Here is a 24,309-nt window from a genome sequence, read left to right on the forward strand (position 1 = left end):
CCAGAATGGCAGCAAGGCGGGCCTTAAGCCCGAATGCGAGCGTGCGCTGCACCGGACACACAACGGCCTACGCGCCCGATGCATGCGCTGCCAAGGCCGGTCCACGTATCAGGATAACCCTAAACGGCCCCCGAGGTGATGGCGCCCAATGACTGAACGGTGCCGGTGGTGGCATCACTAATATAATATATGCCCTGCATCTGATGATGCTACAGCCAGAGAGAGAGGAAAGGAAGCAAAATGGTCCTCTGTCATTTCTGGACAGGTGCCTACACCGTATCCTCCGGTGAATTTCTGTCCCATGTGCACATGCACATCTATGTTACTATGGGCGTTGTTCTCACTGCAGCAGTATCTTTGCATTGCACTATATGACTCATATAATGCAATGCAAACTCGGCCGGCGGTGATGACACCTGTATTTCGTTTTTTTTTTTTGCCTTTTCTGGCTTATAAGAGCTCTGTTTTCGGTGAGAGTGTTCACTTCGTGATTGGAACGCGGCGCACTAACGATACAGGTAGCTCCCGCTACAAGTTTATCGCACGTTGACGATTTAGGCACAAGTAGTGAGCCTTTCCGACCACAAATATCCAGCTGTATGGTGCAAGCTAGTTTTGCTGTTTTTATCGCACTTTTCCTACCCTTAAAGTCTGTTTTCACAAAGTGCACGTAACGTATAAGTGCGATGTCATCTTTCTCGGGCTTCGTGGCGCGAATTGTCCCAGCAGCAGCTGAGACAAATCCCGTGACAAAGGGGGCCGAAGTGAGCCGAAAAAACAAAAAAGAGAAAGAACGCGGAGGTTATATACGCGGTATCGAAAGTGGGCGCGCACGAGAGCGACGCCGCGCCCTCGCACAAGCCGGACATTGAGCACGCACTTCGGCGCACATTGACGCGAACGCGCGCAGGGCCATTTGATGGATGACCCGGAGCCGCCATCTTCCGCCGATGCTCTGCCACTGCGGGGGCCACTACTAAGAGCAAAGACGTGTTTCCTGCTCGCGCATCACCGCCGGTGCGGGATCTCTGTCTGGGCGACGGCGGCGGCCCATTCGAAATGTATGAGCAACAACCGCGGCCGCGCTAGCTACAATGGCTCTTGGTTTCACCGCTGGTGGAAATCTCGTAGCAAGACAAAGAAAGGCGCGAAAGACAAGAAACTATTCGCGCCCCTGTCTTCCTTGAGCGAGCGGATCCCTGGACCGGATCCCTGTAGCCCACCAAATCTGTTCCGCCGCTGCTCGCTCGGGCCCGACGAAAAGGGCGTCGAGGAAAGGAAACAGGTTCAAAAAGAAGCAGGATGGGATGCAGCCTCACCAGGAGGCTTCTTTTGAGAGTAGTGCGCGGGTTCACCGTCGACGTCTCGTGTTTTGTTTGAGCCAAAGCATACTGGTTGTCGCAAACTTCCGCTCCTCGCGAGCTGAGTGAGGCAACACGCCACTCTTCTGGCGTTCGTCCTCTTGTGGTGCCTAGTGGTTGCTGCATTTGTTGAAGCTGTTGGTCGCGCCGAAATTTCCTTTTCTCTCCTTTTTTTTATCTCTCTATCTTGTCCTTCCCTTTTTCTTTACAAAGACAGCTGTGTAAGGGACCTTTTTTTGGGGTAGACGGCACCGCTCCAGCAGATGAACGTCGTGACCAAGAACTCTCGCTTTCGTTTATTGGCCAGTGCGGAAAAACTGCTCTTCAAAATTGGTTAATAGGAAGGAAAAAGTGGCCTAACTGCGTCACCTCTTGGTAGGCATATCAATCGCACCGTCAGGGAAAGGGAGGAAGGAGGGATGGAAAGAAGGAAGAGAAGAAGTGGTGCCGTAGCGGTGGGCTGCGGAATAATTTCGACTAGGTGGGGATCATCGCATAGCACACGAGCACCTGTTGCATATCGCCTCCATCGAAACGCGGTCGCCGCGGCCGATATTGAACCCGAATCCTCGGGCTCAGAAGCAGAGCGTGCTAATCACTGAGCCAACTCGTATGAAAACGGGCCATTACATTCAGCTATAACGTCAACTTGTAGTCATTATAGCAGTATAGGGAATACACCACTAGAATTTTGTGCCTCTTACTAAGCTATTGCAACAATTAAAAGGCGAATGTCAGTGCTGACGACACATCACTGCAGCCAGCAGCAGCCAGCACGCATTTATGTGCTATACATTCTTTTTACTCGAATTAATTCTCCCGGGATGACCATTGCTTTTTCTGACGAGAAGAAAAAGATGAGTGTTCTCAACTGTAGGCATGGGGGCTTTCATAATGACACTTAGGCAGCAGTCTATAAAAATAATAATAAAAGCATTATTTTTGAAGTTCCTCTACATCGGTGCAATGCGAAGGTTTGGATTGATCGAGCGGGTGCAGAAACAGTTACAGCAAACGCCGAAATGTCTATGGCCTGAATTCCCTAGTTGCTTAAAGCAATGGAATAAGCAACTCAGGAACAACAGCTAGAGACGACTTTGAACACGCCATTTTGCGAAAGGATTGAAAGAGTTACAATATGATTAAATTACGCACGCGACACGTAAGCCGTACTAGCACCATTTATGTGGGCAGAGCAGCTTTTTCAGCCCGCGAGTGAATTCGCATCGGTAGCGCATATTGTACGAATTGTGACTGACGTCACGATTGCTCACGCTCCGGTATAGTTGTTGGTTCTGAGACAAAGTTAGAGACAAATGTATTAGACATATTCTTGATATAAAGAGAGGGATGAACCGTTCTGTAAAACGCTAAGAACTATTGCGTGCGTTACGAAACTCTTCACCTTTATTTTGTTCTGCCATGCCCTTCGAAGTAGCAAGATATCGCCACAAGCTACCACGCTTCAACTCCTTTCACGTGCACATATCAGAGTGTCTCTTTGTTCGGTCGCGTATGCGCGTATGTAATCTCCAATTCCTGTCATACCGCTGCAAGAAAAAGAAAAAAAAAGAAGAAATCGTCCGCGGATGCTAGATCTGTAGCCACGTAGTCAAGGACCCCTCAAGTAGCTGTCCCGCAGTCGGCTTAGTGGCCACAAAAACCCGGCACTAAAGAGCCCTCGAAAGCTCTGAAGTGGAAGGATCTTTTCTTCTGCACTCCTCGCTTCTTTCACGTGCGTTTCTTGAAACGCGATACGGACAATGCTGCTTTTTCGTTGCGAGTCTTTCGACGTACTCCTGCCTTCCCGGACTGCGACGACTGGAGTCATTAGGCCGCGGGCTGTGCCTGCGCTGACAATGAAGGTGGGCTGGCATGCGGGAAAAGCCAGAAAGGAAACTCCTGGGACGCGGCGAGGGGAGTCGTATAGCAGCCTCGAATTTCAATGGCGTCTAATTGTGCCGGCGGCGATATATGCGGAACAAGATTGTCGACAGGACAAAAGCCCCGCGTAGAAAACTCTTCTATGATCGTATAGCGGCAAACAATGGGCGCCAGCCCACCATGCGTGCGCGCGCGCGGGCTTATAGACTGAACAAAACCAAGTGTGTGACTGGAGACAGGCGCTTGGATTGTTGTGAGAAATTGATAGTATGTAGGCGGCTTGGAGCCGAGAGGAAAGTTTAAACACGTCTCCTGGGGGAGCTTTTCGCTCAGCCTTCCTTAGCGACTGCGCTGAAATGCATGAAATCACAGGCAAGGCAAGAACATTTTCTGCTTACCAGAGGACCTTTTTTTTTTCGTTCACGACATTGTCACGAATTCTTGCGTGAGAGTGAACTCTTTCGTTGCACTTACTTTTCGCACTTTCACGGTATACAGCTTGAGTCGGCCAGCTTGGCCCTAGGCTTAAAGGAGCTTATTCCTCAAGACTGAAGCTTAAAGGGACCCTGAGGACAAATTGAAGTCGGCTTTATATCGATTGATTACCGCACTCTAACCACAGGTGCGCTACTTTCACTGCAAACTCAGCTTCTATAGCCCAGAAAAAGGCCAAGTTATGAAATGCAGGCGTCGCCATCATCGGCCGTTTTCGCCAGCAAAGTGCAGCGCGTCGAGAGTTTTTTTTTTTATGCGGATCCCTGAGGCTAGGCTACATCGCTATTTTCTTCCAAAGGATGATCACGGAGTCCTTCTCCGTTTTTGACGTTATGAGTTTGAGTCACTTGCCTGGAAATTTTCTTAAATCCAATTTTCTCGGCAATTAATGCGCCTTTCGCTGGCGGGCAAACCTGCAAAATGCCCAGAAAGAGCCACAGAATCCATTTTCTCTAAGAACAAAAGTTGGATGGAGTACTCCCCATCGTCCCTTTGAAGGGATCGGACGGTCGACATTCAATCAGTCTAGATCGGTAGATTACCTATCAATGATGTCAAATATGCCATCCTCACCGAACGTAGAAAAAAATCACGCAAACGTCCAGCCCGCCCGTTTACTTGCGCAAACTTTTCCCGCTGTGATAGGCGGCGATTTTTATTGGGTGCAAGTTGGAATTGGAACTGAAATTTATTTCAGGCGCCACGTAAGCTGATTACAGGAAACTACAGCAGTCATTAAATAATACACTTGACGGCTTGAAGCAGGACGTTTCTTGCGTGGGCTGCACGAATACTGTAATGTGAAGCGCAAAAAAGCTTGGAAACAACCAAAAAGAAGTCCCCACGTGGGTGCCAATCATGGCACCTGAAATATGTATGCATTCAGTTACATCCGAGTTTCTCTGCACACACACATGATACTGTCCCTTCTCCCCTACACATACACGCAGAATATGGTGAAAATTAACCTGCTGCTTCAAATTTACGCCGCGGGAGGCTGCTTGTGTTGTTCTACGGCATTTAAAATGGAACGTTTCGCGCATCTCTAGCAATTTTTCATTTCATTTATCTCGACTAAGTAGCCCTTGACAATATCGCCATCCTCAGAATGACGCTCACATACCTTAGAAGTGCGAGACAGCTGTTCTTGCGATCCAGTATCTGCTCTCACCTTTCAGTCTGCGTGCCATTGCAAGGCGGTGTGAAAGAGGGCACTTACGACTGCTTACGTGTTTTGAATGGGAAAGCCCATGCGTTTATTTTGTTACTTCTATTTTTATATTTTTTCCTCTTCCTTTCTAATCAGACACGTGCTCATTAGCGTACAGTCGTAAGGCAACGCACAAAGTAGGTTCACCTTTGTTCACCGACCAGCAACGCAGTTTTTTGCCCAATGTGTTGCGTGCTCGCCTCGTGCTCTGAATGTCCTGAGTTGAATGCCCCGCACCTTGGGAATACATTTTATTTTTCTTTGATACCACGGTGACGTCATCTGAGATTTTTGGGTCCAATGCTGCGGTCAACGCCGACGCCGGGCTTCGTTGCCAATGAGCCATAAAATACTTTCGCATTAAAAAATGATGATCGAGAGAATCATTTTTGTTGCCACTTGGGCAGCCGAGTGCAAAGCAGGACGGCACGTGTAACACTCGCTTGGACTCATCAAGTGCACTGATTTCACCGCAAATTTTCGCGATCACTACGTGCACTATCCAGACAAAAAGAGCAAGAAAATCCCACTAACCTCTCGTTGCTGCAGCGAACGCAGCTGATGCGCCGGCAGACAATGTAGAAAGCTCGACTACAGCGACACTAGTTCCCGCGACAACCGTATTAGCCGCCTACCGAGCGCAGCTGAGAAACTGACCTTGTCTAAGAACGTTGCGCAGAGCTAATATCGACAGCCATACGACCAGTGACGTCACACACGCAAGACTGCTAATAAAAATCTTCCCCATGGAGGCCATTAAATAGAAAATTTTAAAATTCATTTGCGCTTCAAGAAAAACACCGCTCCATAGCGAGATTTGGCGCAAAAACCAGAAAACTGGGGAGAACGTACCGTGGAGGTTTGAGTAAAACCTGAAATGGAAGGAAAAACGCCGGAGTTGCCCTTTAACTTTCCCAGCATCGCTTGGGCTGACCTCGCCTTCGCAACGTCGAAGCATAATACCGAAATAAATTTTATTAACAGATGCCCAACACCCGCACTATCTGAAGTGGTTAACTCAGCAATACAAGCGCACCAGCCATTCAGCTGACGTACTAAAAACTGTTCTCACAACCAACCTCCGATAGCACTCCCTCGCTCTCATACCTTGACGAAATCAATGATCATAAACGAATTTCTGGCACACTCTGATGCAAACTAAACCGGGCAGACAAAATCAAAAAGGCAGTCACCATATACGATAATGCAATTATCACAGCCTCAACTCAGGACTAACCAAATCTTGGGAAGCTTTCTCTGCACGATTTCTGTAGACACTCGATCTATCGAACTGAATTGGAAAAAGTGAAAATTGGTTTTTGAGGAAAGGAAATGACGCTTACTTATCTCGGCGGACACCCGAACCGCGCCGTAAGGGAAGGAATAAAGGAGGTAGTGAAAGAAGAAAGGAAGAAAGAGGTGCCGTAGTGGAGGTCTCCCAAAATAATTTCCACCACCTGGGGGTCTTTAACGTGCACTCACTTCGCACAGTACAAAGGCGCCTTTACTGTTTCGCCTCCACCGAAACGCGGCTGCCGCGGCCAGGTTCGAATCCGGGTACTCTGGTCTCAGTAGACGAGCGCCTTAACCACTGAGCCACCGCGGCGGGTAACTGAATTGGTCAATGTTTAAATTTATAATGCATCAACTCATCACACTTAGATTGCAACCATAACAATCAGCGAGCGAAGCACCTCACGATTGGTTTAACCCTGCACTGAAACGTCTGATGAACAACGAGAGACGACAGTTTCATTCCGCGAAAATTACTAACAACTCCTAGGCTTGCTGGAATACTGCGCGGCTGAGTTATTCGACTCCGAAGTTGCAAAATCAAAGCGTTCCTTCTTTGAAAACACGCTTCCTAGCTCACTTCGTACTAAAATCTGAAACAGTTTGGGAGAGAAGTTAACCCCCCCCCCCCCTAATAAAAGATAAATCAATATTATCAACAGATCAAACGAGACAGCGGGCCCCGTTGATGAGGTCGCGAAGACATTTAATTTAGCACTTTTTTTCTGGTTTCACTAATGAACCATTAAACGATTTAAAGAGCTGATGTCTAGCTTGTGTCCCGTCTGTTTCTCTGTCTCTGTCCGCGGTTTTATTCGCGCTGACTAGGATGTCGCAACCAGTGCACAAATGAACCAGACCATAATCTCCCGTCTTTCCCTTCATATAACCATCCCGTTATGCTCAAAATCATCATTTTTCTCGCGAAATTTCTAAAGCAATCGAATCATTATAAGTGGCATCATCTTCAGATATTGATGGCATCAATTTCAAAGATCTTTAAAACGCCAAAAGCATTGCTAGCGTAATCTTGTAATTTATTTTTATGCAGTCACTTTAATCTCGTATCGTCCCTAACTGAAAAGTTGGTAATATTGTTGCAGTCCCTAAACAAAGGTCTAAAAAGTATCGTCCTATACTCTTAACCAGCATCTGTTTCAAAATTATGGAATATTCAATTCAATTCACCTTTATTTTTCAGCACTTTGAAAATGTTGACCGTCTCCCAGGCAAAAAGCTGTAGGGACAGCTTGACGAGGCCTGGGAGCCGGCGGCAGGCAACAGTGACAGCAGTACAAGAAAAATCTGTAATATATCTGCTACTATTCGGGAAAAAAAGCAGTCACACTATATCATAATTTTACATAAATAAGAGTTGAAGGAAAAAGGCGTTATACAAAGGCGTTATACAAAGACAAGCGTTTACATGCACAAGATAAAAGAAAACCGATAATCGAACACATGACAGACACAACTTTAACATTGCTATATTCATTGCACGCGGTACTTTTTTAAGCTAGAAACAGCAGGCACATTTCAGTCTATAAACATTGAACACAAAGCTTGGCGCGTTATAACAGAATTACTAAGATTGAATACATTGAACATATTTAGTAACATTTCCACTGTGTAGCTTAATGACTGCAGCTGGCTTGGTGGTGTGGAATCATCCATTTATCAGGGGCATGTGTTTTAGAAGTATCGCAGCGTACCGTTGCACTTGAGAGCGCCCTTAGAAATTCTTTATACTTTTCGTTAGCAAAATGAATTTGGTAAAGGAGGCGATAACTATAAAGAGACTGGTTGTTAATTATATGATGCTGGCGAAATAGCTCGGCTGAAGGATGTAAATATGGTAGATTGCTTATACAATGTATGGCTTTTTTTCTAGACGCAGAAGTGTACTAACATTCTTTTTAGTAGTCGTCCCCCATACTAGTCTACAATAGTTAAGGTGCGATCGGAAGAGTGCGTGGTAAACAAGTAGTCTAACGGAGATCGGAAGGACATCACGTATCCGAAATAAGGTACCTACAGCAGATGGGAGTTTTCTGGCCAACACCTGTTCAAAAATTAGCGATGGTTTAGCTATGGTTAAACCTGGAGTTACGCGATAGCTACAGCTGGTCGAGTGAAACTTGGTCGCGTGACCAGCCACGTGACGAACCACGTGATCAGCCACGTACGGCGTCGCGCCGCCGGCAGCTGCTCCGCATCACGTGACAAACCACGTGACAGCGTGGCGGCGCAGCCACAGGGTGGCAGCGCCGCCACCGCCACGGCGCCGCCACGCCGAAGGCTCGGAATGCTACCGTAATGTAGCTATCGCTTCAATATGACTGTCCCATGTCAACTGACTGGAGAATATGACAACTAGAATTTTATGCCGTTTCACGATATCTATTCTATCAGGTCATAATTTTAGCACTTATCTAGAGGCCTCGTGTTTGTTTTTAGGTGGAAATGAAATTTCTTTTGTTTTTCTTCCCATTTATCTTTAAGCTGTTAATTTCGGGCCATTTCAATAGTTTTGACAAAGCGCTATTCGCCATTTTAAACAAATAGAGTCCACTAGTTGACCTAAAAAACAAGCTTTAATCATGCGCATATAATACAAATACAGCATTATCATCAGTATATATTAGATCATTTACATAGACATTAAATAAAACTGGCCCAAGAATACTGCCCTGTGGGTCACGGGATGAAATCTGCCGGAAAGTGGAATGGTAGCCATTAACGTCAACACATTAATAAATTTTCTTAAATCCGTCAACTTTTTCCGCCAAAAGATTTCAAAATGACCGGTGAAAATCCGTCAAAATTTCTCCATAACCGTAACACTAGTGTCAACCTTAACGTGCCTGTGACGTTCTCTTCATACGCTTTGAAAAAGCATTTGTGGATACTGCCGCCTTTCAAACTGACTATCGCCTTCAACAGCAGCTTTTCCTTTTTTAAATTTCTGTGTTAATTTAAACCAGATTACAATGGAGTAATATATCAAAATAAGAAAAAAATTATGACTACTTAAAAATTTTGCCATTTTGATAAGTTTTTTTGTGAATTAAGTTGGCTGTTAAATAGTGCGGTATTTAGGCAGCGATATTTAGCATAATTTTACATCGTCAACTCATGTTACGAGGCTAGCTAACAGCGCTAACCGAGTTCTCAGCGTAATTTAAATCTAACTCCTGCCTCAGTTAAACTACTCATTCGACCGGTGTTGGAATGTGCATCTGCCACCTCCGACCCCGCTCTACCTAACTAATGCTACTGAACTCATTCAAAGCGGTGCAGTTCGTTTCGGCAACTCGAAATGCTCATACTACACCAGTGTTACTTACTTTAAGAGCAAAGCAGGATTGCCTATTCTTCAGAAGCGCCGTAAAATCACAAAACTGTGTCTCTATCATAAAATATGACATGTTTTTCCTCATAGCTTTCCTCTTCAACCCGCTCATCGTTTTGTAGCACGTACAGGCCACCACAGTGCCGCCTACTCGCCTCGAGCTCGCACTCCGACCCGCCTTCATTCCTTTTTTGCCGAAACGTCCCAGCCAAGGACTGAACAATCTTCGCACAGGTGTCACCGTCCGTACAAACCGGGTACATTTCAAGTCAGCCGTCGAGTCGATTTGCTACTAACACCATGTTGTGTTGTGTACCGCAGCGGTGGCCTAGCGGTCTGAACATCCGCCTCGCACGTGGGAGGTGCGGGGTTCGATCCCCAGTGCCGCTGAGTACCCACCGGTGATAAAATGGGCACTAGCTTTCCCCTGGTCTGGTGCTCGGCTTATTCAGGGTGAAATGCTTGGGAAATTTGTCGCTGACCCCACCTCGAGTAGAAGAAAAATACCTCGTACCATGGCGCTCATTGGCCACATATGCCCTTGCGCCATAAACATCCATCACCATCAACACCATGTTGTAAGCCCACTCCTGATGTAAAGCCCTCACCTAGGGCAATCGAGATATCTCAAATGAATAACTTACTAAATGAGCTATTAGGCGGTCCTCGGTGGATCCTTTGAATGCGTTAGCGTTACCTGTTGGGGCTGATTTTGTTGTAGCTCCGCCTTAAGCGTAAACGACTCGATAGCGTTAATGGGTCTATGCCCTTATATGCGGAATTGGTCATTCTCCATTTTACATTCGTAGATGGCTGGCAGTCCTCATACCACTCTTGCCGTATACTGGTGCAACAGCTAAGCAGTGCGCCACAGCCCCGACAGGTGATTGTTTCAAACACAGCTGCTGGTGGGGCTTGTAAAACCCAGGCTGCTCTTCCCGAGCAAGCTCTTGCGTCTAATCATTGATTTAACTGCCTTCAGGTTTGGATCTATGCAGCAGAATCAAAAGAACGGGACGCAGAAAGGAACACACAGAACGATGAGTAAGCTTCTTCCTTTTGACTCTGCTGCATCCAAATCTGAAGTATGCGCCAACTAGCTCAGTTATCCACACATTCGTTTAACTGCCACCTGTCACAGAGGGCAGTTCGCTCACAATCCAGTGGGCAGGTTGCCACCTGCCACTGTTGGTAGGTTGGGATGACGTCACAAGGTTCACATCGCTTCACACACCACGCGTGATGGCGCTCGCCATTGCTTACTGCACAGACCGTGCTAATGCTAACACCTTAATAAACTGCCACAAAGAAAGGAAAACAGAGTAGGACTGCTCATCTCGAATACGACTGATAAATAGAAAGACCTTGTTGTCATCTCCCCTGAATCGAGGTGTAGGCTATAGTGCCGCCTTGAACAGAAATTTAAACTGTCTGTTTTATTTATTTCGTTTCTTCTTTTTTATATCTTTAATTATATTGTGCTTTTTCTATATTTAATCTAGTTGCAGTGCTCCCAGCTAAATAATTGATTTCTAAGAGGGTTTGTGATGTCGCTGATCGCACGGCACGGTGCGAGCATGCTGATAAACTATACAATTTGTTGGTTAATCTGTAAAGCATTTTTTTTCCATATATGTGTACTTGATTCTATCAATCAGTTTGTCATAATATAAAAAGCGTAAAAAGCTTTAGTGTTCATGTTTTGGGCGTTTATGTCTTTTTCTTTGTCTTTTAACAATATATGCTCGCAGTGCCTCTTAATTTTTTTTCTACCTTGTCATTGTTAACCGCGCTCTGTTGTCTTCGTTGTATTTTGCCTTGTAGAAGGGGGCCCGGACTCCTTCAAGTGAATTTTTTTCACTTTTCTGTCCGGGCCTACCTACATCTTCCTGATGTAGATAATGACGAACTTGAACTTGAACGCCTGGACAACTCAACTGCAGGAATGAATACACACAGCGCCACTCTTTCTAGCTTATGATGCGGCTTCTGCTCTCGCACCTCCCCGAAACTCGGTCAGTAAAGTAGTACTGGTGGCAGGCCTCATCCGATCTCTCTGTCAACTAATGCATTCTCATACCTAACCCTGCTGTTCCAGCCTGTGTGCAGTCGGCCCCATCTTCCGGAAAGTGCATGCTGAGTGGCGCGTGGTAGATGGAGGCCCAGCTGTGCCTTCACAGCAGTAATCGGCAAAGGTTGGGGCAGACTAGCAGGCCAAGCAGCTTTAGAAGCAGGTTTCTGCGTTAATTTTTTTTCCCTTCCTGCTACCTGGCACTCATTACGGGCTTCTGTGCTCGGGACGAAGCTTCTGGTATGTTACTTAGCCGGATTAGCGCTCTCTGAATGTCTCCAGACACTTCGTTGAAAGCCAATTCATAGAAGCCGCCTTATCGAATGACAATCACTGAACGCGCTTTCACTGAGCGACGCTTCCTATTTTATTGCTTTCCCTCTTATGGCTAGCTGTCAGGGCTCTCGCATCGAAAACATAGAGCTGCCTTTAGAATCAGAAATGCAGGCGTAGTCGCCATTGGGGGTGCCTATTTTATAGTGCGGTATAATTTTTCCTACTGAGCGAGAACACTTCGTTAGTACGGCTATGAGTGCGTGGTCTGCAAGCCGGAAAGGTACAGGCATGGGATAAATGGTATGTAGATGTTTTTACGCTCGCAAGAAGCACACCGAATTTGTTAAAAAAAGGGCAATAAAACAAGAAGCTGAATAGCGACACATCGCTTATCATACGAAACTTCTCAGCAGTTTAGTTTCAACGATTGTCCTCCTTTGATCTCCACCCCACTTTCCTCATTTATTGCCGTTTGGCACAAAGCTGGTTAATTTTTCTGCACTTTTCTTAAGTAGTAGAAAGGCAAGTTTATTACAGCGATGCTGATAAACTTTCGATTCTTTGCGCCACTTTCCCTGAAAGCGTGCGTAATAGACAGCCGATCGTCAATCGCGAACCACTACTTAAAACGAAAAAGAGGTACCATATATCTTTCTTGCTTTGTTAGAGACAATTAAGGACTTGCCTGGGTCCTGTCCGTATGTGTTGCACATCTCTGTTTTGTGCAGTAACTCGCCAATTATAGAAAAAAAAAACACTACCCAGAAAACAAGCTGTTTCTATATGGCGTTTATTAATTCCGGATCGAGGGATTAAAATGCGGCTTGTGAGCTTGTTTTCATCTTGACAGTGCACGAAGAAGCAGAGGGTAAAAAAAGCAGGGCAGCAACGCACTGTTGAAAACCACGAATTTTTCTGGGATAAATTACCTCACGCTGTTTCCGCACTCTCCTCCTGTGCAAGCCTGCACAACGCCCCCGAATTAACGGACAGCGCTGAGGGAAGTGACGCTGCCGTGGCACACATGCAAATGAGAGAAGGGGCCGCCAGAAGGCAAGGCTCATGCAAACGGGGACTTTAAAGCGCGCGCATACATCGTGGGTGGTGGAAGAGCGTTCGTGGGAAGCCGCACATCTGCGGGGCCCCTTCACTTCAGCGCCATGTTTACAGTTGCCACTGCGGCGAGCGGAGAGAATGCGCGGGAAACGACAGGCGAGCACCGGCGCCTTCGCGTGCGATGAACCCGCCGCGACGGCTTGAACAGTGCGCACCCGCATTCCTCGGTGAGTCGCGTGCGTTAAGGCACGTTAAGTTCCTCCACGTCACGCAGTAATCTATGCAAGGCGCGTAAGTGATGAAACATACTGCTACTTTTGAGCTACGTGGCGTAAAAGTTAGGACTCCTCTTTTGTTTCCTTTTTTTTCTTTTGAAAGAGGTGGAGCGGGAGTGCTTTTGGGGTTTTATTTAAGAACAAGCCGAGGAGTGAACCTTTTTGTGGAAATTTCGACCTTCAGAAGACGAGCGGAAGGGCAGTCGGGAAATGGGCACTTAGAAATTGAATTCGAGTATCGGAAAACCGAATACAGCTATTACCGTTGGCGTGCGGAAGAGATCTTTGCACTCAATAACATTTTCAATCGATGCATAAGCCGTTGGTCTGTCTCCGGCTGCGGCTGTGGCCACCCTTTAGGAAAGTGTCCAAGAAAACGGTGCGTGTGCCCCAGTGGCCGAGAGACGGAATACACAGGTCATACAAAGCTCACATAAAACAGCTGTGCAAAATGCCGCAGCGATAGTGGTTGAATACAGGGGAGGAAGAGAGAGAAAGAAAGAGGAAATGGAGAAAGGTTAACCTGAAGGGTGTTCCGGCCGGTTGGCTATACTTGCACACCGGTGGAAAGGCAATAGGGGATAGAAACGTGAAAGAGATGGGTAGAACTGGTAGCAAGCACATCAGGTATGGACATTCGTGCTACAGAAATGAAAGGATAACTGCACGAGCATTGGTCTGCTGCTGCCACCACCCGTCAGATGTATTTTGCACAAGCAACCATCGTGAAATAAATTTAATCAACAGACACACTTGCGTTACAGTGGCGTTTCTATTTCACATTATTCTCTCTTTGCTCTCGAACAAAAAAAAAACATTACTTCCAGTGATGTAAAATTATCATTTGCTGCATCTGTTTACAAAGAAAAAAAGATACACGAGCGACGCGTCATGCCCTTAGAGGCGGGCTCTCGTTCCTGCCTATTCGCTTATTAGCAGAAAATGCAGAGTAAATTTAAGTGATGTGAAAAATTTTAGCAGAAGGCTATGCCGATGGGTGCCAAAATATGAACTCACTATGAAGTGTGACTTCGACTCTGGATTTCAGTCATAAATTAACAGGTCAGTTATTACATGCTATCATTTTTCTTTCCATAGCTCGCTGCGCTGTCCTTAACTCCAGTTGAACTCTTTTCGCTAGCCTCCACGTTTCTGCCCCATAGGTGAGTACTGTAAATTAGAGCTGTTGTATACTTTTTTCTTGAGGAATATTCGCAAACTGCCAATATCGCCACATTAAGAGATAGGAATTACAATATCGTTACGTTAAGAGACGGGAAATGGGCAGGGTGGGTTAGGAATCAAACACGGGTTAATTACTTTCTAGTGGAAATCAAGAGGAAGAAATGGGCTTGGGCAGGGCGCGTAATGCGAAGGCAAGATAACCGATGGTCCTTAAAGGTAAAAGGCAGGCTTCCAAGCGAAGGGAAGCGTAACAGGAGGCGACAGGGAGTTGGGGTGGGGTGGGGGGGCGGATGAGATTAAGAAGTTTGCGGGGGATAGGGTGGCCGCAGCTGGCACAGGACAGGATTAATTGGAAAGATATGGGAGAGGCCTTTGTCTTGCAATGGACGTTGTCAGGATGATGATGATGATGATGACGATGATGATGATGATGATGATGATGATGATGATGATGATGATGATATTACATGCTGGCGCACGCACGCCCGTATCGCTAGCCATTTTCTTCTGGCGGTCTCAGATTAGAGCGCTGTCCCCGGAAACGCACAAGCGCGCGTGTCACCGACGATGTTAGCTCGCGGAAAACTGCGAGCTACCGATCCAAAGACCTCCTTACACTTCAAGCGCGACTAGGTCACATGCACGGCAAATAGTTATTCGAAAAAACAAAACTGATGTTGCTCCGCGTTGGCACGTGAACAATAGCAGAATGGGCGTCCCCGCCGTGTTCGACAGGTGGGTAGTCTGGATGCCTGTGTATTAAGCCGGAATTCAACTAAGTCACTTTGAGGCGAAGTCCAGAAGAGAGCATGACTATGATATTGAAAGCGGAATTAAGGAGAGATTTTTAGCGTTCACTCTGGCAGCATGGCATGCACGAATAGTTTTGTAATCCATGAATACACGCGCACAATGCTTGCAGAAGATACAGAGGAGAGCCGATATATGCGCTGCAATATATACTCCCACGTAATAAACACAGAATGAATGCGGTGCTGTGCCCGTGAAACCTCCACAGGACGAAGGGTGCATTTTCTTTTCCCGGCCAAACGGAATAACATGATTCGAGGTTAATTTTCAGCTCATGCCGAAGTCCATATGTGCGTCAAATAACAAGCGCAAAATCATGCATGACACTTATTATGTCCTAGGTTTGAAGACAGAGTAATCAATAAGGGGAGCAATCAATAAATGAATGCTCCAACTTTGTTTCCTGTTATACTTCTCACCAGTGTACTTCTTGTCATCGTCAATGCGACTTGTTATCAAGTGTACTTCTAAGCGCGTATGCGGTGTAGTGTCTCTGGACAATTAAGGCAAGAGGCAAAGTGACGTTGCATGCAAACACAAAATGCGAGAGTCCGTAAGTACGGCACACGCAGTTCGTTTAAATACCAAGATACTGTTTACTCTTTACTGTCTTTTCATATCTCTTTCCGGTATTATCCATGTCTTAATTTGCGAAGTTGCTGATTACATTTTCTGCGGCGGCAGTACATCTCGACGCGAAAATGAAATGGTGAAAAGATATTTTCGCTATCGAAATTTTCGGTCTTTTAAAAAAACCACATCTGGTCAAAATTAAAAGTCCAGCTTTCATGTCATTATCTGCAAATTCATTTTTTTAATACTCGGCTCCTTCGCCATTACGGTTGAGTGAATATATTTTCCGGACTCATACGACATCTACGCCTAAGGAAACAGATTTCTACATCCTACAATTACACCACCAATTTAATCTCCAAGAACGATAATTACGGTACACGTTGTGACACAGGCGTTCACACAACCACCCTCTGCTCGCTTGCCACAGAACTGTGACCGAAGAAAAAAGAAAACGACGCCTTCAACGCGCTGCGCTGCACCTCGCGGTCTAGCCGCCTCCCGCTAGCAAGCTTTTCATAATTGCTTCTCAGCGCGCTGTGTCTCCGCTTTACTGTACCGTCTTCTGACATTGCGCCACTGCGAAACAGCCAAACGACCGTCCCTGCATGGTCGGCCTCTCGTGCGTTCCCTTTGGCCATCTTCATGCCTCTGCCTCAGGCACAAAGTGAGCTGGGGCCATGCGCTGATTGCCAAATATCGGCGCCTTAGTGCGGAACGTTCTGGTTAAATGAGAAAATATGCGGCACGGGTCTTCGAAGTTTGACAGTTCGCCCAAAGGCGAAGTGAAAGAGGCGCATTTCGCCCACCCGTCGCCTTCGACGGGGGCCCAATCTATTCGGCCAGTCGGTGCCGTGAAGAGGCACTCCTTCACGGTTAGAGAGCGAGAAAGAAAGAAGAACAAAAACACACAGTTGTGCAGATAGGAAAACCGTGTTCCACCGGCCTTGTGTCTTCGACGTCTCTCTCGTTTACGCTTCATTGGACTACGACAAACAGGAGCGCGGACGGAACAGGAAAAGCCTTGGCGAAGGTGGCCCGCTTTAGGTGACGTTGGATCCATTAAGGTGCACGGTGTGGGAAGTAGACGGAGTAGCAAAGAAAGCAAAGTTTTATTAACGATGTTTTTAACAGAGTCGAAGGGAAAGCCCTACGAAATGAGAGGCTCATCTTCTCAGATGTCAGCTCCAAAGTACCGCTGGTGGAATCGCATCCCAAGCAGCACAGGTCATCGGCCCAATTTTGCAACAGGATGGTCCCATCCTGGTCCTTTGTTGGGCCAGCTTTGCCAATACAGTTCCAATGTTGGGCCAATTACTTGTGCTGCTTGGGATGCCTTGGTGCGTTTTCTGTAAAATAAAATATTTTGTGTCCTTTGCGAAGGCCACTGTTTCGAAAGCTAAGATAACAGCGCAGTTCGAGTGTTTCTATTCTAATATGAAATTTCCGTTCATGCTCAGCAGTTTTACAGCGTCATTTAGTAACACTTGTGACGTAATGATCACTTACTAGGGAATGTATTACAGGCTTCAATTTAAAATGCCTTCATCAGCTTTACTGAATTTTCTTAATCATCTGGCAGAGGCGAAGTGTTGTGAAACTAGTTCTTATGCCTTGATATTATCCTGACCTATAGCGAAGCAGGCTGTTTTAGTGCGCTACCTGGCTCCCTTCATTTTCCATTAACTTTTCCTTTTGCGATAAGTGCGGAAAATATTTCCTTTCGAAGGAGCAAGGAAGTACGCCCGTAGGAAGAGGTGAGGTATGCCTCTCGGCAACCGACAACAGTTCACACTCGAGATCGCAAGAAAATTTTCCCCTTCTCCACCCTGCGACGTCAATCGCCACAGCCGCTCTCTAGGAAAGAGGTGACAAAAAGCCGAAATTAACTACTGCGATTACACACACTGCTCGCATGTCCAAACGCTACCCGTCAGGGATCTTGGAGACTCGTGTTTAGCATCAAAGCCGACATGACTTCGAACATCGTGTTCCACTTGCCTAAAGTTTTTTTCCCTCGCTCTCTTTCTTCGCCGCACACAAAAGCTTGCGTGCTTGATAGGGGTAGAGGAAGGGGCGGGGGGGGGGGTGCTGCTGATGTTTCCATTAGAGGAACATCGCGCTACTCGCGTCAGTTTCTCGCGGAAGTGTTAGAGACACTCTAATATCATCATGCCTTTTAAAGCCTTTTAGAGCCTTTTAAAACTCGCAACACACGTGTACAGGGAGGTTTCCACTTGACACAGAATTGCGCTTCATGCAGATTTTGCAAGAGCTCTAGCATTACTGCCGCGCACTATCTAAACTATGCGATACTGCCGCTCCAGCCATCGTGGACTGGAGCGCGTGCGTGTGCACTCAAATGCACACGCACGCGCAAACAAGCACACTGAAACAATCGCCAGTCATTTATAACACCGCACGTCCTTCTTGAGAGCAAAATTTATTTCTTTTTTTCTTATTTTTCTCTCTTTCTTTAAGGGTGTCTTGCGTTTATCATCGTGCTTCGTGGGTATCGTCGTTCTTAATGCTCCGCTTCTGAAGCGAACGCGGTCTTCTTTGAGTATACCAAAACGGCTCGAAAGGAAATTAGCGACCAAGTGAGCACAACAATGAGGAAAGCGAACACAAAGAGGTCCGTCGTACACTCTCTCCCATGGCGCTCGAGCGCGATTCGACGAGGAAAAGAAAAAAAAAAAGGAGTCACTGTGTACACACAGGAAGAAACAAAAAGGAGAAGGAAAGAGGGAAAGGAACATCGGACAAGGAGTTGTCAGCGCGACAGCGACAAATTGTCGCCGGGAGTTCAAGACAAGTGTCGTCTCGCGTAAGCAGCATACATTGGGGTCCCTAACGAGCGGCACTGAAGGGGAGGAACGACAGCAGCATGTCGCTATCAGCAGACGCCATTTATTTGACACGAGGAGCATCTGCCTCCAACACGCTGGGAAGGAAAACAAACAAACAAACTGGGCTCGCGCAGCAAAAGCCATGTGCCTTCTCGAAAGAAACGCCTGAAACCCCTTCCTCCTCGCCCCAACTTCCAACGAATTCGCCTTTTCTTGTTATCTCTTGTTTTTTTAGCTCGTCTGATAAACGACGGCCCAATAAAGCCCGCTTCGTCAATCTTGCTCCTTTTCTCCTATCTGTGCTTTTTTTAAATCTTGCCTTTCGTTTTATTAAATAAAAAGCAAAATGCAGCGAGAGTCATGCGCGTTCCCAGCGCGTGATATATATATATATATATATATATATATCCTTGGTAGTAGGGGGTTTAAACAAGTCGTAAAATTACCCCGCCCTGACGTCTGAACTCTCTTCGCGTTCTCCCAAGCGGCTACTCTTCTTCTTTGAACTTCATACTGTGGAGGGCCTTTATCGCTTAATTTGCACACCGTGTCCTGATCGATCTTTGTCGCTTCTTGCTCGCTGTAGCGCCAGCCGTCCCGAGCCCTGCCATAAGCTGGCACTGGTCACGTTATGCTCGAAATATAGGAGAAATCAATTAGCTCGAAAGGCGCCCTACGAAGCGATCATCGTTACCAAATCGCAGAAAAGTGTTCTGTTGAAGAGACCGGTTACTAATAACGTTGCTGCTGCAAGAAAAAAAGAAGCACGTTTCATTCGGCTAAGTAAGCCCAAATGAACCAAAAGCACATTTATTAGGAGAATGTAAAAATACAAGAACTTGCCAGCATTTACCCCAACCCAATGCCTTTATTTCTATTTTTTCATTAATCGAGCAGGTTTAGAGGATAAGACCAGTCTTTGCCGGCTTGGTCTGTACACTACTGCATAGCCTAGTATAAATATTAATGCATGCAAACGCAACACATTGTGGGAAAAATAAATATATAACCTCCTTGTCATGCCCTGCAAACGAGACCGACAACGAAATTGATCACAAGTGTCGTTCCTTGGAAGACGCCAAGCAATGTAAGAAGTCTACTCATTCTGTTGGAGACCTCCTGTTTCCAGCGGTTCCAACATATCTCAGCCAGCTTGAGTGATCCGTTGCTCAATACTGTGGATTTTCAGCACTTAATGTATCCATGGAATGTCCAAACAAAAAAACACGTGACGAATTGCTTGTACAGAAATTACAGCTGCGCGACAATAGCAGCCTGAAACTAGCTGGGCCGTACGTCGCAACAGACCGCTGATTGGTTGGTGCTTACGTCAGCAGGTCCGCAGGTATTATGAACAAAAAGCAGGGCCGCGCCTGACAAGCAATGAACTGACTAGGACGGTTTTGACTGACTGTTATTCGCGCAGTTATGAAACTAACTGAAAAAGAGGCGTCGTGAAGAGACCATCACGATTATCGTCTTCGACGCAAGCACGCCTTTTCTTTCTCCTGTCTTAACCAAACGCTTGCTCGAGCAACGCCTCCTGTATTATCAGTTCCTCTCATATCAGCCTAAAATAGCGAATCAAGCCCTTTTCTGCCCCTCTCTCCTGTTCTTTTTGCCTTTACGAGCTCCGGTTAGGGTCGCGTCGCACAGCGCCGCATCGCGGAGGCTATGGGAAGCGCCGCGCTGAGCCACAGCCCGGATGACGTAACGCAGGCTCTCGCCGGAGCGCGCCACATCGCGGATGACCGGTGAACGAGGCATCCGCGCTGCTTCCTTTGGAATAAGGATGACCTGACGGGCATTAATAATACAAGGGCGTTGGTTCGAGACACGTTGAAGACAAGTGAAACGTGCCTTCTCTGAGTTTTTGAACTAGGCTGTTTCCTCCTGCAGGGCTTTGTTAATTACTTCTGGTAGTCAAGTGCGTGAAATGCGTTTTTAAGTGAAGAAAAAGTGGATGTGGCACTTGCGCTGGCAGAAGCTGCTGATGGCCGGGGACCAGAAGCAAGGATATTCCGCACTAACCTCCAGAAACAATATATACGGTGCTAGTTAAGTCGTCGAGCTGTTGCTCAGGGACCGATCGCACGCACACCCTGAAGCTGGTGGCTTGGCCCCCTTGGTTTTGTGTGTGTTGGCTGTTTTTCAGAAGTCCTCGAGAAGCCGCCATCCAGGCGCCGCCGAAATGGGTTTGTTTTGAGACAAACGCCGCAGATGGCGGCAACGACGGTTAACCGACAGTGAGGAGGCCCGACCTTGTAAAGTCGCACTCGGGGCGCAAGACGCGGTAGACGCGCGGACCTCTGGGGTTTCGAGAGGGGGTCGCGTGTGAATTTATGGCTTTTAGCGGCGGACCGCAGGACCGGGGGCCTCGGAGCAGGCAGCAGAAATGGAGGAGCCCGACCAGGGCAGTGTGCGCGGTTCGGACTGGGTGTTCGGTTTCCCTGAGCTTCCGCTGGCGGTTTTAGTGATTTTATGTCTCTGTGTTGTAACCAGGCGGAAATGCGCAACGTCTTCGTAGAATTCGCGCGGTGCCCGCGCGACAACAACAACGTGAGCACCGGTGTGCTATTGGCTCCTTCAGTTTGAACGAAATTTTCCCGATTGGCTCTGAGAAGCACATTTCCTATTGGTTACAAAAAGAGTCCCCAAAATGCTGGACGAAAGGATTTAAGGGCGAGTTTTTGGCGCGAACGGGAGTGATTGGAGGAGATTGGAGGGCAGGTCGCCTGTGAGCGCCCGCGCAATAAAGACATAGTGTCCCAAATAAGTTGTCCAGTCTGTTCCGCAACGTGTCGCCGGATCACCGAACCATCAGAAGACTTCAAGATCAACACCATTGATCTGTCGATCACCAACATCGATCGATCATCCATCCCTATCATTACCAAAATTAACTGTGCTCGTCGGAAATATCGAAACAGCAGGAGCCACTGAAACAAATCGTGCGCTTAATTAAAAAAAGTGGCGAGGTAGCCGTGCGCGCATGCCGTCACATATAACGGATAACCTGCACGCCAGTGCGCAGGACGCGCGAGAGTAGGTCGACACGTTAATGACGTGGAGAAACTGCAGAAATGCTGCCTTCACCCTTATCATATCCAGCTGCACTAATATGGACAGGCAAGCGACGCGCAGGACTGAGTTGACTGAGTAAGCTAGCTTCTCATGAAGCTAGAAGAAGAGCCAAATTCTCTGAGGACTATAGTTTTACCAAAAAAAATTTCGCATATTTACCTCCGGGATGAAGATTAACCTTCCAGAGCCTGGAAATAAATCCGCGCAGGAGCTGAAGCAAGTTTTAATTCCTGCCGGGTTCTTGTTGCTTGAAACACCCTGTATAAGTGCACACCAGGAAATGAACTCAACGTGCGCTGCATTGAAAGAATGAGGCTCATAACGCGAAGGTCACATCTGAAAGCAGAAACATGTCGCATGAATGATATAGTGATTTAGCCTACTTTGTGCGCAGGCCCTCTCAAGTGCGTCGCCTCTGTACACAACATGCCATTAGCTAGAGGATGCGCACGCAACCACCTGGCCGCTCTCTAAATGGTTTGTGTACATAGATACTCTTATTTCTATTGATATACCTATCACGCTGAAAGAACTTACATATATGAAAAAAAGGCCTCGTGGCGTAGTGTTTAGCGCGTCCGGACCTCTACCGAGCTGTTGCAAGTTTTATATCTGGCTTGCATGCCGTTTTTTTCTTCTCAGCGTCATGGCTCTCTGTGCCGCTTTCGACAAACTGCAAACACCGAGCGCAATAGATATTATCAGAATACGCCAATTTCAGCGACGATGTGGAAAAACAATATGGGAATGCAATTTGTTCGCGGTGTAAAATCCCCGAACATATGTGACTAAGACCCTCGAGCGCTCGATGTCAGTTTAAAAAAACAAGTACGGTGGCGTAAGAACCAGACAACGTTGTTTGAGACCTCTGCAATGGTAAATATCAACGCATAGGAGCTTATACTCAGATTGTCTGAGAGGCCTCTGTAAGAAGTCATCAAGGGCGTAGGTACAGCTAATTAACATTAAACATTGATATAACAACGTTCAAAGGGTACTGATATTTCTTAGTTATAACAACTTATTTGTGACCATAAGTGACCTCGACCGCGAGTATCGCAAGCCAAAAGTGCTGCTCTTGCAAAACTAACCAGACAGAGCACGCCGTCAAGCGATTGAATAACGCCGTATGGAGTTCAATTTAGAGTTCAGGCCAGAGCGTGCAGCTCGTGAGATCCCTTTAACAACGTCGCTTTATACTGCCAAGGTTCGATACTTGAGAATTGACGTTCATGTTAAAATTTCGTTTAATAAATTTCTTTCAACTAAAACAATACTGTACCTTGCTTATGTTTCATGCGGCGCGAGAAAATGACGGTACTAATTTTCGCTGACAGCAACATTTCTATCGCTGTAAATTAAAAAAGCTATAGAAATGTTGCTATCGTTATCACTCCGTCGCTCTGGAGAAGGTCGAAAAACTTACACGTATTTGCATGCGCTGGCCTAAATCTGTTAAAACGAAATCCGGTGTACACGGCTTCCTACTGGGGCTTTCGACACGAATTACGTCTACTTCGCTACAAAACTCATTTTGCGAAACCCTCTCCTGTTGCACCAAGCTTTCTCAGTAGTTTTCCGCTGTCTCGCAATCGCATAACAAAATAAACAAATTTACGATTATATCAATAGGCTGCTCTTGTGTCGAAAAATAAAAAAAGAAAAGTGCACCATCCGTTTCGCCTCAGCATGAACCAAAGCACTAGCAATCAAAGCTTGGTTTGCCCCCTCCAGCGTTCGGAAACCAGCAAGGTAACAAAACTGAAAGCTGTTACCAGCTGTGCTCAACTTTATTTGGAGAGTGGCTTGTTTGTTACCAAGATATCGGATGCGTGTGTGGTTAGCTTCTCAAAATTTTCGTCCTCGGTCAGATCAGCCGTTTGTGCGTTCATCTCACTTGCGTCCGGAAAAACGGGACAGGCCACTATTTTTCTACGCACAGTCCAAAGCCCACTGATAAGGAATAAAACTGTGCCCAAGAGCAGCCGTAAGCTGCTAGGTGCGGTAATACACACAGATGTTATTTGAATTTTAAAGAACCCCTTAACGAAACACAGAAGAAAAATGAAATGAAAATAGTTTTTATTCGTTCAAAAGATGAACTTTTACACACCGTAGAAGGCGCTCAATATACCCCAGTTTCCTAAGAGTATAGGTTGCGCAAAGATTTGTGCGAGGAGACTGTGCTGCGGGGGAACCTACAAACCGCAGCGGCGGCCAAGTGTTGAGCACTCAGCACTGATCTTTCCACTGTCTTTGACGAGGCAAATGATTGTAAAAAGGGCATTGAGCAGGTCTGCTATAGTACAATTCAGAGAGAAAGCTCTCCGCGCTGAGGCGACGTAGTCGCCACGCCTGCGTTCCATTGCTCGCCCTCAAGTCCACTTCTTGCTGAATTTCCACGGCTTCAGCGCGGTTTATATTCTTTATGCTTGGCGGAAATCGTCCTCGGAAGAATCATGAATTGCAAAAACCAAAAAAGCTTTCTTGAAGCGGCACACTTCGCCTGTGCAGCAAAACTGCTGTTAAGAAAAA

At 46.6% G+C, this 24,309-nt stretch overlaps 1 protein-coding gene across 1 annotated transcript in view; it reads right to left on the minus strand.

Annotated features, from left to right (window-relative positions):
• The window catches only part of LOC144115058 (sushi, von Willebrand factor type A, EGF and pentraxin domain-containing protein 1-like), a 541,580-nt gene that overhangs the window by 324,932 nt on the left and 192,339 nt on the right, over positions 1-24,309 (minus strand).

Source organism: Amblyomma americanum, chromosome 1 (assembly GCF_052857255.1).
Source record: "Amblyomma americanum isolate KBUSLIRL-KWMA chromosome 1, ASM5285725v1, whole genome shotgun sequence".
Lineage (NCBI taxonomy): Eukaryota > Metazoa > Arthropoda > Arachnida > Ixodida > Ixodidae > Amblyomma > Amblyomma americanum.